This window comes from Gossypium hirsutum, chromosome A08 (assembly GCF_007990345.1).
Source record: "Gossypium hirsutum isolate 1008001.06 chromosome A08, Gossypium_hirsutum_v2.1, whole genome shotgun sequence".
Classification (NCBI taxonomy): Eukaryota; Viridiplantae; Streptophyta; class Magnoliopsida; order Malvales; family Malvaceae; genus Gossypium; species Gossypium hirsutum.
The window spans coordinates 104,017,028-104,033,554 of NC_053431.1; the positions used below are offsets into that span (position 1 = coordinate 104,017,028).

Below are 16,527 nucleotides of genomic sequence, written 5' to 3' on the forward strand. Positions count from 1 at the left end.
AATATTTTCTGCTGCTTGGCAGATTTTTTGAAAATATTTTTCGGAAAAGTTGTTTTTACATATATTAATATATATTAATAAATTTTTATATTTTAAATTATTTTTACTTATATTGCAATGATTTATTTATAATAATACTCAATTATTAAGCTACAATATTAATCGTTATAAATTGAAAAAAACTAATATCAAATAAATTATTTGTAATTGTGTTAAAAAAACAAGTATTGAATAATTAAAAAAACAAGTTACTGGAAAATCGATAAACAAAAACAGTTTTCTACCGGAAATGAAGGAAGGAATGAAGGAGGCGATAGAGAGGAGAGCACGGAAAATGTCTTACGGAAATTGAAAGGGTAAGACATTTTCCCTAAAATGTACCCCATTTTCCCTTGTTTTGGAGTTCATTTTCCAAATGGAAAATGTTTTCCGCCAATCAAACACTGGAAAAGTTGGAAATGATTTTCCGGAAAATCAATTCCGCCAATCAAACAGACCCTAAAACCCTAAAACACCAAGGGTCATCATCACACATTTCAATTCAAATATTTAACTGCACCTCTTAACTTAATCAACAATATATCCTAATGAATCATAATAAATTAAAATTGTAACACTCAAATCAATCATAGATTGAATCTTTAATTGCTTTTTTTTTTATGAACCTATTTACTCAAATTTGAATTTTTAAAATTTAAAATTATAAACTAATAAATAACATAATTGTATTTTTACTATCATAAAAATATACAATTTAATTTTACCTCCTCAAACAATTTTTAGTTTCGCATATACCTTAAATAAAATAATAAATTTTAAAATTTATTTATTAAAATTAAAAAATATATAAATTGCCCTTATTAAGTTTTAATGTCTAAATTACCCTATTACCTAAAATATTTCTATTAATTTTTATATTACCTAAATGCTCTTTTTGATTTTTTGTACTACCTAAAATATCTTTATTAATTCTTAAAGGCTCCCTTAAGAGCTGGTTTTATATTATATATAGATAAACAAGAAAAATTAAAAGATATTCTTTTATCTTCGTGCATGGATAAATAAAGGATATTAAAAAAAAGAATATTGACTTGATTGGCATGAATATTGTTGTCAATGTAGGAAAACGTAGGTTCGAATACATTGAAGCGCATTATATTCCTATTTTTGTATTGAAAAAATACAGAGACTACGAATTAACAATAAATTAATTTCAATTGGTAATTTCTAGCCACTAATATGATTTATTTTTGAAAAAGAGAAGGAATATTTACGTGCCATCTTTTCTAATCTGGGCATTGGGAGTAATTGGTGGTTTGGATGATTGAATATATAGTACAGATTTCAATTAAAATGTCCTTCCACCAAATAATAAATGTATAAATCTTCAAGGTGAGCCATAAAACTTATCAAAGCCTAATTTTCACTTAGACTTGTAAAAATGACATTACAATTATTTTGTGCTCATTTTCTTTCTGGTTCCTAAGCTTCTCCCTCTCTAAATTAATCCAGATAAAAAAAAAACCCTTATTTTAGCCCGTTCTGTAAAGATGACATATAGAATTATTTTGTGCTCATTCCAAGGCCTTTCTTCTCATATTATATATACTAGACTGTTGGCCCCTGCGAACCAATGGATTCTTTTTGGTAAATAAAAGGCTCAGACCACATCCTTATTCTACAACGATAAAACAGGGGGTAGTGAAATTTATAGAATTTCAGCTTCTCTGCAGTTTGCATCTTGGCCATGTGACTCTGCAAATCTTCACCAAGCCAATCTCTTAAGTGTTCTTCAATAATTTGAAGATGGTACGAATCAGTGCTGAGCCACTTTCATTAGCATTAACACCATTAAGGATGTTAACAACTTCCTCATTATCACATTCCTATACCCCAGGTTCCAAGCAAGCTGTTGGCCATCCCCATAGCTCCGGGGGTCTTACCCACCAGACCCCAAGTTCCTCTTGTAATCCATTATCCGATTCCGATAGTGGTCTCATATGACACGGCACCAGCAATGGATCATTTATTGATGAAAATGAAGTAACGCACACCTAAAAATAAGAAACACCGCATTTAAAACAAAAAACATAGAAGCAACACAACAACAATAGCATCAAACAAAGCATGTAAACAGACAGCTCCTCTCAACATTAAGCAAGATTTCCTGTCGGAGATGTACTAATCTCACCTCCTTATTTGATCCAATCAATTTATCAATGTCACTGAAGGTTTTCCAAAACTAGAACTTCAACACCATTCTTCATCACTTGCACTAAAAAACATGTCAAAATCTTATTTAGTTTCTTACTAAGATAATAAGAGATAGAGATCTATCAAAACAACAGGGTAGGAATGATAAGAATTATATATATTTAAGAAACACATAGTGAGACTGTGAATGAATAGTTCTTGGCATAATGCTAAGCTTATAAGTTCTGTAAACATGCATTTAAAAGTTACTTGTGATCATATGTAAAAAAAATATGATATTAGTTTAGCATTATACCAGGAACCAATACCAATGAAATCATGAATTGGAATTAATTATCAAAAAAAGTAGTAAGCAGTTGCGGAGAAGGATACTTGGATCAGTGTTATTTACATCTCTTTGCACTTCAAAAGTTCTTCAATAGTTCCCTTAATGACTATAATTATTTTTACCCTTTATTTGTATTGGAACTACTGTGCTTGAAGTTTTAGTCTGCAACAAAAGTAAATAATTAGTTTGTAATTAAAAGATCCAACAAAAAAAGCATAAAGACAGGGTCATCACATGTTAATTATCCAAATTAAGGAAAGAAGAAAAAAGAATCAATCATGCAAATACATGGAAAAAATCAGCCTTTCACTTCCTAATTCTGTAATCAATGGAAGTTCAATGAAGCAATCAAGCTAGGAGCAAAATGTAAATTTATTTTGGCAATGATAGAAGCCCAGGCAATAGAACAATTTTCAGAGCAAAAATATTTTAGGTATATATATATGTGATAAAGAAGACAGGTGAAAATAGTAATACCTCTGTTCATGGTAGCTTTTTGCCTGGGTTTAGATGGAAGCCCTTAAATGTGATGTTAGTAACCTGAATAATGGATAAAATTTTGGTTTAATCTTTCGGCACTGAGAAATAAATGGATTTTGGTTGGATGCATACAAATTGGAGTTGAACCAAAAGGAAAAAATAACTTGTGCCAAGCATCCCAAATCAGTACAAGTTCCAGTTAAAAATCGTTGACTTTAGCAGAGAGCAAGAAGAAAGCAAATAAAGTAGTGTTGTACCGGTTTTTTTACCCAACTAACCCAATATATATATTTACGAAAATGACCTAACTTGAAAAATTATGACGTAAATTACCTAAAATCTATCGTGTCGGGCGGTGCCGGCACCCAAGTTAATCACGGTGTAATGTTTACCTGCTAATTGGGTCAAGGTTTTAAAAAAAAAATTAGTCTCAGCAATGCAATGGTCGACACTCATATGTATTTTTTGTATACATTTTTTTTGAAAAATATGAGTATTTCTAGGTTCAAAAAAATATTTTTTTTATTAGGTGATGGCGTCTAGGTGACCGGCAACGGAAAAAAAATTAATTTTTGGTGCCAGCATTGTGGTGGTCGGCACCCGGGTAGAAGAGAAAGAAATACTAATCCACCTAGGGATAAAATGGAGTGGGATGGGATGAATATTGCTAAATTCATCACCACTCCACAGTTGGCATGCTCTATTTCACTACCCACCCCGCTCCATTATGTGTATGTAAATTTGAAAAGCACTACTAAATTCATGGATGTTTGATACATACATCCTTGCCCCACCTCGCTTTGTTTCAATTAAATTTTTGCTACTTATCTTTAATATTATTAATTTTTAAAAGTCAAGTAAATATTCAAAAATAATTCCTCAAAAAAATATTTAAATATAAATTATATGATTTTTTTTCTATATTATGTTATTGTATTTTACCCTTCTAATAGTTTATAATACAATATGATAAATTGGTAATTTCATATAGTGGAGTGAGTCGGGGTGGGGCAAGCAATTACCATAACCACTCCATACTCATTATCCAAAAGAAAAAAAAAATCCACCCCACCCCACTTTGCATCCACTTTCCAAAAGAAAAAATGTGCTCAATTCGAAGCCGATCGATTCGAAATCCATTGGGTGGTTCGGGTTTTTCCATCCCAAAATCCACCAATGATCATGCCATGTAGAATTTTCTTAAAGAAATGTGAATTTATCTTTTCACCAATTCAACCGGTTCCAACACTAGCGAAAGATAAAAATTGATTTGGTGAGAGAACTAAAGGAACTTTTCAATAAAAGTTAAAGCTAAAAGAAATAATGCTCTCTTTTGAAAATTTTGAGCTAATGCTAAACACATATAAGCCATAAATGAACTTTCTCTATTTTCAAGGAAGAAAAGTATCATCTTCAATGGTGGCCATTTTCAAATTCTTATGATTGATAACTGAGGTTAAGTGAGATTTTAGGGCAATGTATTAGGGAAATTTTTGAAATTGTTTGTCAAGCATCTTCATCAATAAGTACGGTGATTTCTGTGGTTTTGCATAAATATATGTGAAAAAATTGAAGTTCACTCCGAAATTCTAATCTTTTTGTTATTGCAATTTGTGGATTTGGTATTTAGGGATTGAACATAGTGTTTAGTGGTTAGTTCATAACTGCATTTAGGAATGCTGATGGTTTTGGATAAAATTGAGAAAATAGGAACTTAAATGATGAGTCAGAGCAAGGAAAATACTTCCAAGAAGAGTCGAGTTCATGAATTTTTTGATGTTAACAACGTAATTGAATTAATAGCAAAGGAAGTTAAAATGGAATGGAATTTTGTAGCTAAAAGGATGATCAATCATATTATCTAACTATGGTTATATTCTTGGATTCAGTGTTAGGCTTGGAAGAACAAAGACAAACCCTAAAACTGGAGATGTTATTGCTAAGTATTTATACTGTAACAAGGAAGGGGAGCATTTAAAGAAATGATTAAATAATAAGAAAATGAGTCAAAAGCCTAAAATATAACTAAAACTGGATGTGATGTGAAGATGTGAGTGGCTCTAAAAAAAGTGTAAACAAAGATGGGTTGTTACTAACTTCACTAAAGAGTACCATCATGAATTGGTTGTACATCATGCACAAAAGAATTGATAAAGTTGTTTCGTGAAGTTCCAGCCAGTGCAAAGGTTGAAGCATTGGCAATGAGATGAGCTAGAATCCAACCTTCCGAAATAATATCGTTCTTCGCTGAGCAAGTTGGGGGATATGAGAAGATGAGCTTCAAGAAAAAAAGATCTTATTAACTTGTTGCAAACAAATTTTATGAATGTAATAGAATGTAGGGATACAAATGTTGCTTTAGAATATTTTGAGTCGAGACGAACGACTAATCTTGGTTTGTACATGATGTATATCAAAGATAGATTACGCATACTTTAGAGATGTCATTGCATACTTCAGAATTTTTTTTTTGGTATACTTATGCAGCAGAACAAATTACACATACTTTTGAAGATGTCGTTCCATTCGATACAACATACAAGAAATAATAACTATAATCTCCCGATTTTGGTATTTGTTGGAGTGAACAATCATCACCAAACAATTACATTTACATTTGCAAGTTTGTTTAAGAAACATGATAGTTTTTTTTGGGTGTTGAATAAGTTTCTATGTTACATGAGAACGAAGAAGCCAGTCTCGGTAGTTACAGATGGGGTTCAGGCAATGCATTCGACCTTGAAAACAATAATGCCAAAAGTTAACTACAGGCTTTGCATCTGGAACATACAAATGAATGTTGTCTCTCATATCTACAAAGTTAAAGTTCTAAAGAAATTTAAAATATGCAAGAATTCATGGTGGGTCAAAGAAAAATTTGATCGAGAGTAGAAATTTTGATTCATAATGGGTCAAAAATTTACTTACATCCATTGTATTATTTTTTTTGTAGATCGTCAAAAGTTATGTCGGTTAGAAGTTCAAGTTGGAGCTCACACTATCTGTTTATCAGCTTGGTATAAATTGTGATTGCTTTGATTTAGGTTATAAGTGGCATGTACTAGGAGTTCAAATTCACTTGTTATTAGACACATTGTGTAATACCCCTACCCGTATTCATTGCCGGAATAGGGTACAAGGCATTACCGGAGTTTACGAATTAATTTTTTTTTTCAATTCAACATATTTTCATGATAGATTTATGCATTTATATAAGATAACGTCATCACATATCTATAACCAGGTTTGTTAACCATACTAATGGCTAACTTTACATTCATGTCACGTTAACATTTACTTTGTTAGCTTATACATGCCATTGATTTCCAAAATAAAGTTTCTTTATATATCGAAATCCTGAGGTTGACAGTGTGATGTGTCTCCGACCAAATCCGACCTCCGAGCTCTTAACACTACAAAACAGGGAAAAAGGAAACGGGGTAAGCACTTTGTGCTTAGTAAGCTCATGTAACAAGAATTATACTTACCTAATATTTTCAATACAATATAATAAACATTCATATATCCATTCAATGCATTATTACCCTAACATGCACAAACTCAACATTCAAGTTAGTACAATAATTTCCATGTATCAATAATATATATATACCATGATTGATGTACTCATCAATACCATGATTTTCATTCCCTTATTATTTTTCATATTTATCCCGTTGAATTTATCGGAATTTCGATGGATTTTCAGAGGTACACTTTTAGTGTACAATTCCGGGTCTGTCAATTCATATTCATGTGCGCACATTTCCATTTCAGAGAGTACACTCCCGCGAACCTCAACCTTGAGCGGGATTACCAGTCCAGGCTAAATCCCCTGCAATATAAACTCATAGAGTATTGTCGGGATTACCAGTCCAGGCTAAATCCCCTGCAACGACAATTACTCTAATGAGCTTGGATCTGAATTACCAGTCCAGGCTAAATTCAGACCCTAATTCAGATTACCCGTCCGGGCTAAATCCATTTTACACATATTCTTTGGGAGGGCTATATCAGGATAGGATCACCCGTCTGGGCTTGATCCTTTTTACCGTCAATTCCTTTTCAGAGATCCATCGAATTTTCCTTTCATTCAACCGGGATTTCTTCCCATTTTATCAAATATATCAATGTTTCATAAATTTTCATACAATGAACATTCAAATCATATTCATATCAAAAAATGCATTTCAAGCATTTAAGAATATAATTCAAGTTACATGAACTTACCTTGATACTTGTTTGTAAACAGTAAAAATCTATTAATCCCGAAATTTTTCCTTTCCTCGATCTAGCTTCGTATTTGAATCTTTTGGATCTAAATAAATAAATTTAATTATCAATTTAATACATTTCATGTTCATATGCAACATTCTCTATAATTCAACTATTATTTATAGTTCATTCAAAGCTGTCTACTTGAGTCATAGTCACTAAATTATTTATAACTTGAGATACGGAACTCCAAATTAAGATCCGTTAATTTTCCCTGAAACTAGACTCATATATATTTTTACCATAAAATTTTAAGAATTTTTGGTTTAGCCAATCAGTACATTTTATTCTTCAAAGTCACCCCTGTTCTGTTGTCTAACAATTCTGACCCTTCTTCACTAAAAATAAATTATCTCTTTATACAGAATTCAAATGATGTTCTTGTTTGTTTCTATTAAAAATATACTCATTCAGAATTCTATACATATAAATTTAAGTCCCTAATTAGTTTTATTCAATTTTTTATAATTTTTCAAAGTCAGAACAGGGGAACCAGAATTCATTCTGACCTTGTCTCACAAAATTCATTATATCTCAAAATTTACAAATCCATTGCTTACAATATTTATTCTATAAGAAACTAGACTCAATAAGCTTTAATTCCATGTTTTGTTTATCTTCTAATTTGATTTCTAAAATTTTTGGTGATTTTTCAAAATTAGTCTACTGCTGCTGTCCAAACTGTTTTAGTGCAAGCTGTTTATTACCATTTTCCCCTAAGCTTTTAATAAATGATAATTTCGTCCCTACTCAATTAGCCTCTCAATTGAGCTGATTTTTCTCAATTAACATTTTATTCTATCACCTTAAACTAGTTTACAACCTTTAGGAATTAGAATTTCAGCAATAGACTTTAATTCCAAACATCTTCACAATTAGGTCCCAAAAATCAATTTCCATTGAAATTGCCTAATAAAATCATCTCATAAACAAATTAAAGCTTTAATTTCATTCTATTTCATCATAAACTTACAGCACTCAACCATGGTGACTTTCAATTTCATCCATGAAATCAAAAACTAATGAATTTAATAGTAGGATCTAGTTGTAAAAGTCTTAGAAACACAAAAATTACAAGAAAAAGGCAAGGATTAACTCACTTGGTGCAAAAATTATGAAATACCAGCTTAGAGAACCCTCCTATGGCGTTTTTAGCTGCTGGAATTGAAGAGAAATGAAGAGAAATCTAGATATTTCCTATTTAGTCCTAGTTTTATTTAGTTAATTTTGCAATATTCCAATTTTACCCTTAATTTATCAATTTTTCTGCTGATTTCATACCCTTGCCGTTCAGCCCAAATAACTTTTGGGTCTAATTGCCTTTTATATCCTTTCTCATTAGACTAATAAGCTATTTAATCACTCTAGCAACTTTTACACCTATTACAGTTCAGTCCTTTTCATTTAATTGACTACCCAAACATTAAAATTTCCTAACGAAATTTTAATACCACATTAATAACATTTCATAAATATTTATAAAATTATTTTTGACTCGGTTTTACGAGATAGAGGTCCCGATACCTTATTTTACCTAATTTCTTCAATAATTTCTTTTTCTAACTAATCACTAAATTGATAAAATTTTCCTATCAATATTTTCATACGATTTTCCTATCATATAAATTTTCAAGCAAAAATATTGAAATAAATTTCTCTTTAAATCGAATTTGTGGTTATGAAACCACTGTTCCGATAACATTGAATTTACGCCATTACAAATTAATTCGTAAACTCCGGTAATGCCTCGTACCCTATTCCGGCAATGAATACGGGTAGGGGTATTACATTTATTAGTATAAGAGCTACGATTTAGTCAGTTCTAGGACTGATGTAGCAAATACGGGATTAGCTATACATGCCATTTAAATTATTATTGATAGTGTGATATCTCCTGACCATTTAAAATGTGTTTTTCTTATAGTAATGTCATCCGACCGAGCTCAATCTGAGGAAGTTGGGAGTCATGCTCCGGCTTCAGTACAAAGAGAAGAAACTAGCAGTAGAAGGCCCGAGACAGAGGGTTGAGGGGAGGAGGCAAAAACAGCCTTCTTTCAAATGATGAATGAATGGTTTAATCAATACTTAAGAACTAACCCTGTAGTGCAGCAAGTTCAAGCTCCCCCTCTTGCTCCTCCACCGGTTCCCGAGATCCCACAAGGTACAGGTACTGAATCTGTCAGAAAAGGGAATGCTCCAGTAGATAAAATTCAAAAATATGGGGCTGAAGAATTTCGAGCAGCAGTTGATGATGATTCCGAACGGGCTGAATTCTGGTTAGAAAATACTACTCGGGTTCTGGAAGAATTATCTTGTACACCAGAAGAATGTCTGAAATGTGCCGTCTCACTGCTAAAAGATACAGCTTACCATTGGTGGAATACTAAAGCTTCAGTTGTTCCGAAAGAAGAAATTACATGGGAATTCTTTCAGACCGAGTTCAGAAAAAATATATCAGCCAGAGGTTCCTTGACCAGAAAAGAAAAGAATTTCTTGAGCTGAAACAGGGCAATAGATCAGTATCTGAATATGAAAAAGAATTTGTTCGATTGAGTAAATATGCTCGAGAATGGGTACAGTCAGAAGTTGAAATGTGCAAACGATTCAAAGAAGGGTTGAATGAAGACATTAAGTTACTGATCGAAATTCTTGAAATTTGAGAGTTTGCTACATTGGCATAGAGAGCTTATAAAGCAGAAGAATTGAGCAAAGGAAAGAAACAGGCTGAGAGAGAAGCTCGAATTTTTAGTAAAAGACCGATGGGAAAATCCCAATTTTCTGCTTCAAAGAAATTGAAGAAATATCAGGATCGTTCTACTTCAGCCATTAGGTATTCGGGCAAAGAACGAGGTTTTCAACGCACTAATCCAAGGCCTTCTACTCCATCAGTGACCAGTGTTGGCAGTGTTGGCGCTCCTAAATCGAGATGCCAGTACTGTAATAAAGCTCATTTTGGTGAATGCCGATTTAAGAGTGGGGCTTGTTACCGATGTGGTTCTTTTGACCATTTCCTCAGAGATTGTCCAGAAAGGGTTGAAAAAGAAGTTGAACATATATCGAAGCCGAGTAATCTAGTTTCAATGGGCAAACCACCTCGACCATCCAGTAATGTCAGTGGTAGTCGAGGAGCTACAAAAGATACTATAGGTAGGCTTGAGGTACGAGCACCTGCTAGGACATATGCCATTCGTGCCAGAGAAGATGCTTCAGCACCCAATATTATTACTGGTACATTTTCTTTACTTGATACTGATATTACTGCATTGATTGATCCTGGTTCTACGCATTCATATATATGTGTTAAACTTGCAATTGTTAAAAATTTGTCTGTTGAACCTACTGAATTTGTGGTTAAAGTCTCAAACCCCCTGGGCCAGTCTGTGTTAGTGGATAAAATTTGTAAAAATTGTCCACTGATGGTAAGAGGTTATTGTTTCCCGGCTGATTTGATGTTACTGCCATTTGATAAATTTGACGTGATATTGGGTATGGATTGGTTAACCCAGCATGATGCGGTAGTAAATTGTAAATAAAAATATATTGTGTTAAAATGTCAGAATGGTGAGTTGCTCCGGGTTAAATCTGATCAGACAAAGGGTTTATCTGATATGATTTCAGTAATGGCAGCACAGAGGTATGTCAAAAAGGGGTATGATGCTTACTTGGCTTATGTACTCGACACCAAGGTATCTAGTCAAAGATACAGGCAGTTCCAGTGGTATGTGAATTTTCTGATGTGTTTCCAGAAGAATTACCAGAATTGCCACCAGAAAGAGAAGTGAAATTTTCTATAGATTTGATTCCGGGAACTACTCCGATATCCATAGCTCCGTACCGGATGGCTCCTATAGAATTAAAAGAGTTAAAGACATAATTGCAAGAGCTTGTTGACAGGGGTTTTGTTCGACCGAGTCATTCACCTTGGGGTGCTCCGGTTCTGTTTGTGAAAAAGAAAGATGGGTCTTCGAGATTGTGTATCGACTACCGGCAGCTTAATAAAGTAACCATAAAGAATAAGTACCCGTTACCCCGGATTGATGATTTATTTGATCAGCTGAAAGGTGCTACTATGTTTTCAAAGATTGATCTTCGATCAGGTTATTATCAGTTACAGGTAAAGGAGTCAGATGTGCCAAAAAACAGCCTTTAGAATCAGGTACGGGCATTATGAGTTTCTAGTTATACCGTTTGGGCTAACTAATGCACCTACAATATTCATGGATTTGATGAACCGGATATTTAGACCATACTTAGACAGATTTGTAGTAGTATTCATTGATGATATTTTGGTTTATTCTCGGATGAAGAAGAACATGTAGAACATTTAAGAATTGTGTTGCAAATTCTACGAGAGAAGCAGTTGTATGCTAAATTCAGTAAATGTGAATTTTGGCTTCGAGAAATGAGTTTTCTTGGACACATTGTATCTGCCGAAGGCATCAGGGTAGATCCAAGTAAAATCTCAGCTATTGTCAATTGGAGTCCACCGAAGAATGTATCTGAAGTTAGAAGTTTCTTGGGTTTAGCTGGTTATTATCGGAGATTTGTACAGTGATTCTCTATGATAGCTTCTCCAATGACTCGATTATTGCAGAAAGATGTAAAGTTCGAGTGGACTGATGAATGTCAACAAAGTTTCAATCGATTGAAAGACCTATTAACGAAAGCACCTGTATTAGTGCAGCCTGAACCGGGTAAGGAATTTGTTATTTACAGTGATGCCTCATTAAATGGTTTAGGTTGTGTTTCGATACAAGAAGGTAAAGTAATAGCCTATGCTTCAAGACAACTTAAACCACATGAAAGAAATTACCCAGTACATGATCTTGAATTAGCTGCTATTGTATTTGCGCTGAAGATATGGCGGCATTACTTGTACGGTGAGAAATGTCATATTTATACTGATCATAAAAGCTGTAAATATTTGATGACACAGAAAGATTTGAATTTGAGACAGCGCAGGTGGCTTGAACTAATAAAGGACTATGATTTGATTATTGATTACCATCCGGGTAAGGCTAATGTTGTAGCTGATGCTTTGAGCCGAAATCTCTGTTTGCTTTACGAGCTATGGATACCCGGTTATCATTGACTGATGATGGTTCAATCCTAGCTGAATTGAGAGCTAAACCGACATTTTTACAGCAAATATGTGAAGCTCAGAAGAATGATGAGAAGTTACAGGTTAAACGGGCACAGTGTGAGTCAGGTAATGATTCTGAATTTCAGATTGGTTCTGATGATTGTTTATTATTCAGAGGTAGGGTATGTGTACCTCAGAATTCAGAGCTCATACAGAAGATTCTACGCGAGGCCCACAGTAGTACTATGTCTGTACATCCGGGGAGTAATAAAATGTATAATGATCTGAAAAAGATGTACTGGTGGTCGGGAATGAAACGTGATATCTCTGAGTTTGTATCAAGGTGTTTAATATGTCAACAAGTTAAAGCTGAACATCAGGTACCTTCAGGGTTACTTCAGCCAATTATTGTACCGGAATGGAAATGGGAAAGAATCACTATGGATTTTGTATCGGGGCTACCTTTGTCTCCGAGGAAAAAAGATGCTATTTGGGTGATTGTAGACCGATTGACAAAGTCAGCTCACTTTATTTCGGTACGTATGGATTATTCTTTAGATAAACTAGCTGAACTGTACATATCTGAGATTGTCAGGTTACATGGAGTGCCTGTCTCCATTATATCAGATAGAGATCCCCGATTTACGTCTCGTTTCTGGGACAAATTGCAAGAAGCCTTGGGTACTCAGTTGTATTTCAGCACTGCATTTCATCCTCAGACAGATGGTCAATCTGAGCGTGTAATTCAAGTATTGGAAGATATGCTCCGATGTTGTATACTAGAGTTTGAAGGTAATTGGGAGAGGTATCTACCTTTGATTGAATTTGCTTACAATAACAGTTATCAGTCTAGTATTAAAATGGCTCCGTATGAAGCTTTGTATGGTAGAAAATGTAGAACACCGTTATATTGGACAGAGCTCAGTGAAAGGAAGATACATGGGGTTGATTTGATTCGGGAAACAGAAAAAAAGTAAAGGTTATTCGAGATAGTCTAAAAGCAGCTTCCGATCGTCAAAAATCATATGCCGACCTTAAGCGAAAAGAGATTAAATTTCAAATCGGTGACAAGGTATTTCTGAAAGTGTCTCCTTGGAAGAAAGTTTTTCGATTCGGTCAAAAGGGTAAATTGAGTCCAAGATTTATCGGGCCCTATGAAATCATAGAAAGAATTGGACCGGTCGCTTATCGATTGGCATTACCACCGGAACTTGATAGAATCCATAATGTTTTTATGTATCTATGTTACGACGATATCGATCAGATCCTTCACATGTTATTTCTCAGACAGAAGTAGAGATTCAACCGAATATGACTTACAGTGAAGAACCGGTCAAGATATTGGCACGGGAGACAAAAGAGCTTAGAAATAAAAAGATAAATTTGGTGAAAGTATTGTGGCAAAAGCACCGGATTGAGGAAGCAACATGGGAACCGGAGGAGGCAATGAGGAAACAATACCCAAACCTCTTTACTGGTAAGATTTTCGAGGACGAAAATCCTTAAAAGGGGGGAGAGTTGTAATGGCATAAATTCAATGTTATCGAACAATGGTTTCGTAACCACAAATCCGATTTAATGAGAAATTTATTTCAATATTTTTGCTTGAAAATTTATATGATAGGAAAATCGTATGAAAATATTGATAGGAATTTTTATCATTTAGTGATTAGTTAGAAAAGAAATTATTGAAGAAATTGGGTAAAATAAGGTATCGGGACCTCTATCTCGTAAAACCGAGTCAAAAATAATTTTATAAATATTTATGAAATGTTATTAATGTGGTATTAAAATTTCGTTAGGAAATTTTAATGTTTGGGTAGTCAATTAAATGAAAAGGACTGAATTGTAATAGGTGTAAAAGTTGCTAGAGTGATTAAATAGCTTATTAGTCTAATGAGAAAGGATATAAAAGGTAATTAGACCCAAAAGTTATTTGGGCTGGACGGTAAGGGTATGAAATCAACAGAAAAATTGATAAATTAAGGGTAAAATTGGAATATTGCAAAATTAACTAAATAAAACTAGGACTAAATAGGAAATATCTAGATTTCTCTCATTTCTCTTCAATTCCAGCAGCTAAAAACGCCATAGGAGGGTTCTCTAAGCTGGTATTTCATAATTTTTGCACCAAGTGAGTTAATCCTTGCCTTTTTCTTGTAATTTTTGTGTTTCTAAGACTTTTACAACTAGATCTTACTATTAAATTCATTAGTTTTTGATTTCATGGATGAAATTGAAAGTCACCATGGTTGAGTGCTGTAAGTTTATGATGAAATAGAATGAAATTAAAGCTTTAATTTGTTTATGAGATGATTTTATTAGGCAATTTCAATGGAAATTGATTTTTGGGACCTAATTGTGAAGATGTTTGGAATTAAAGTCTATTGCTGAAATTCTGATTCCTAAAGGTTGTAAACTAGTTTAAGGTGATAGAATAAAATGTTAATTGAGAAAAACAGCTCAATTGAGAGGCTAATTGAGTAGGGACGAAATTATCATTTATTAAAAGCTTAGGGGAAAATGGTAATAACAGCTTGCACTAAAACAGTTTGGAAAGCAGCAGTAGACTAATTTTGAAAAATCACCAAAAAGTTTAGAAATCAAATTAGAAGATAAACAAAACATGGAATTAAAGCTTATTGAGTCTAGTTTCTCATAGAAGAAATATTGTAAGCAATGGATTTGTAAATTTTTAGATATAATGAATTTTGTGAGACAATGTCAGAATGAATTCGGGTTCCCCTGTTCTGACTTTGAAAAATTATAAAAAATTGAATAAAAATAATTAGGGACTTAAATTTATATGTCTAGAATTATGAATGAGTCTATTTTTAATAGAAACAAACAAGAACATCATTTGAATTCTGTATAAAGAGATAATTTATTTTTAGTGAAGAAGGGTCAGAACTGTTAGACAACAGAATAGGGGTGACTTTGAAGAATAAATATACTGATTGGCAAACCAAAAATTCTTAAAATTTTATGGTAAATATATATATGAGTCTAGTTTCAGGGAAATTAACGGATCTTAATTTGGAGTTCCGTATCTCAAGTTATAAATAATTTAGTGACTATGACTCAAGTAGACAGCTTTGAATGAACTATAAATAATAGTTGAATTATAGAGAATGTTGCATATGAACATGAAATGTATTAAATTGATAATTAAATTTATTTATTTAGATCCAGAAGATTCAAATACGAAGCTAGATCGAGGAAAGGAAAAATTTTGGGATTAATAGATTTTTACTGTTTACAAACAAGTATCAAGGTAAATTCATGTAACTTGAATTATATTCTTAAATGCTTGAAATGCATGTTTTTGATATGAATATGATTTGAATGTTCATTGTATGAAAATTTATGAAACATTGATATATTTGATAAAATGGGAAGAAATCCCGGTTGAATGAAAGGAAAATTCGATGGATCTCTGAAAAGGAATTGACGGTAAAAGGATCAAGCCCGGACGGGTGATCTATCCTGATATAGCCCTCCCGAAGAATATGTGTAAAATGGATTTAGCCCGGACGGGTAATCTGAATTAGGGTCTGAATTTAGCCTGGACTGGTAATTCAGATCCAAGCTCATTAGAGTATTGTCGTTGCAGGGATTTAGCCTGGACTGGTAATCCGACAATACTCTATGAGTTTATATTGCAGGGATTTAGCCTAGACTGGTAATCCCGCTGCAAGGTTGAGGTTCGTGGGAGTGTGTTCTCTGAAATGGAAATGTGCGCACATGAATATGAATTGACAGACCCGGAATTGTACACTAAAAGTGTACCTCTGAAAATCCATCGAAATTCTGATAAATTCAACGGGATAAATATGAAAAATAATAAGGGAATGAAATCATGGTATTGATGAGTACATCAATCATGGTATATATATTATTGATACATGGAAATTATTGTACTAACTTGAATGTTGAGTTTGTGCATGTTAGGGTAATAATGCATTGAATGGATATATGAATGTTTATTATATTGTATTGAAAATATAGTAAGTATAATTCTTGTTACATGAGCTTACTAAGCACAAAGTGCTTACCCATTTCCTTTTTCCCTGTTTGTAGTGTTAAGACTCGGAGGTCAGATTTGGTCGGAGCACATCACACTGTCAACCTCAGGTTCGTATAAAAT

At 33.2% G+C, this 16,527-nt stretch overlaps 1 long non-coding RNA gene across 2 annotated transcripts; it reads right to left on the bottom strand.

Moving 5' to 3' along the window:
• Nucleotides 1-1,376: 1,376 nt before the first annotated feature.
• On the bottom strand, nt 1,377-3,239 carry LOC107934306 (uncharacterized). 2 transcript variants are annotated; one of them, XR_001693864.2, is made up of 4 exons: nt 3,020-3,239; nt 2,587-2,704; nt 2,192-2,275; nt 1,377-2,054 (listed from the first exon to the last, which is right to left on the bottom strand). It is a non-coding gene; the product is annotated as an uncharacterized lncRNA (long non-coding RNA). The 2 variants fall into 2 exon arrangements; XR_001693865.2 differs by having other exon boundaries at nt 2,606-2,704; nt 3,020-3,230.
• Between the last annotated feature and the right edge of the window lie 13,288 nt (nt 3,240-16,527).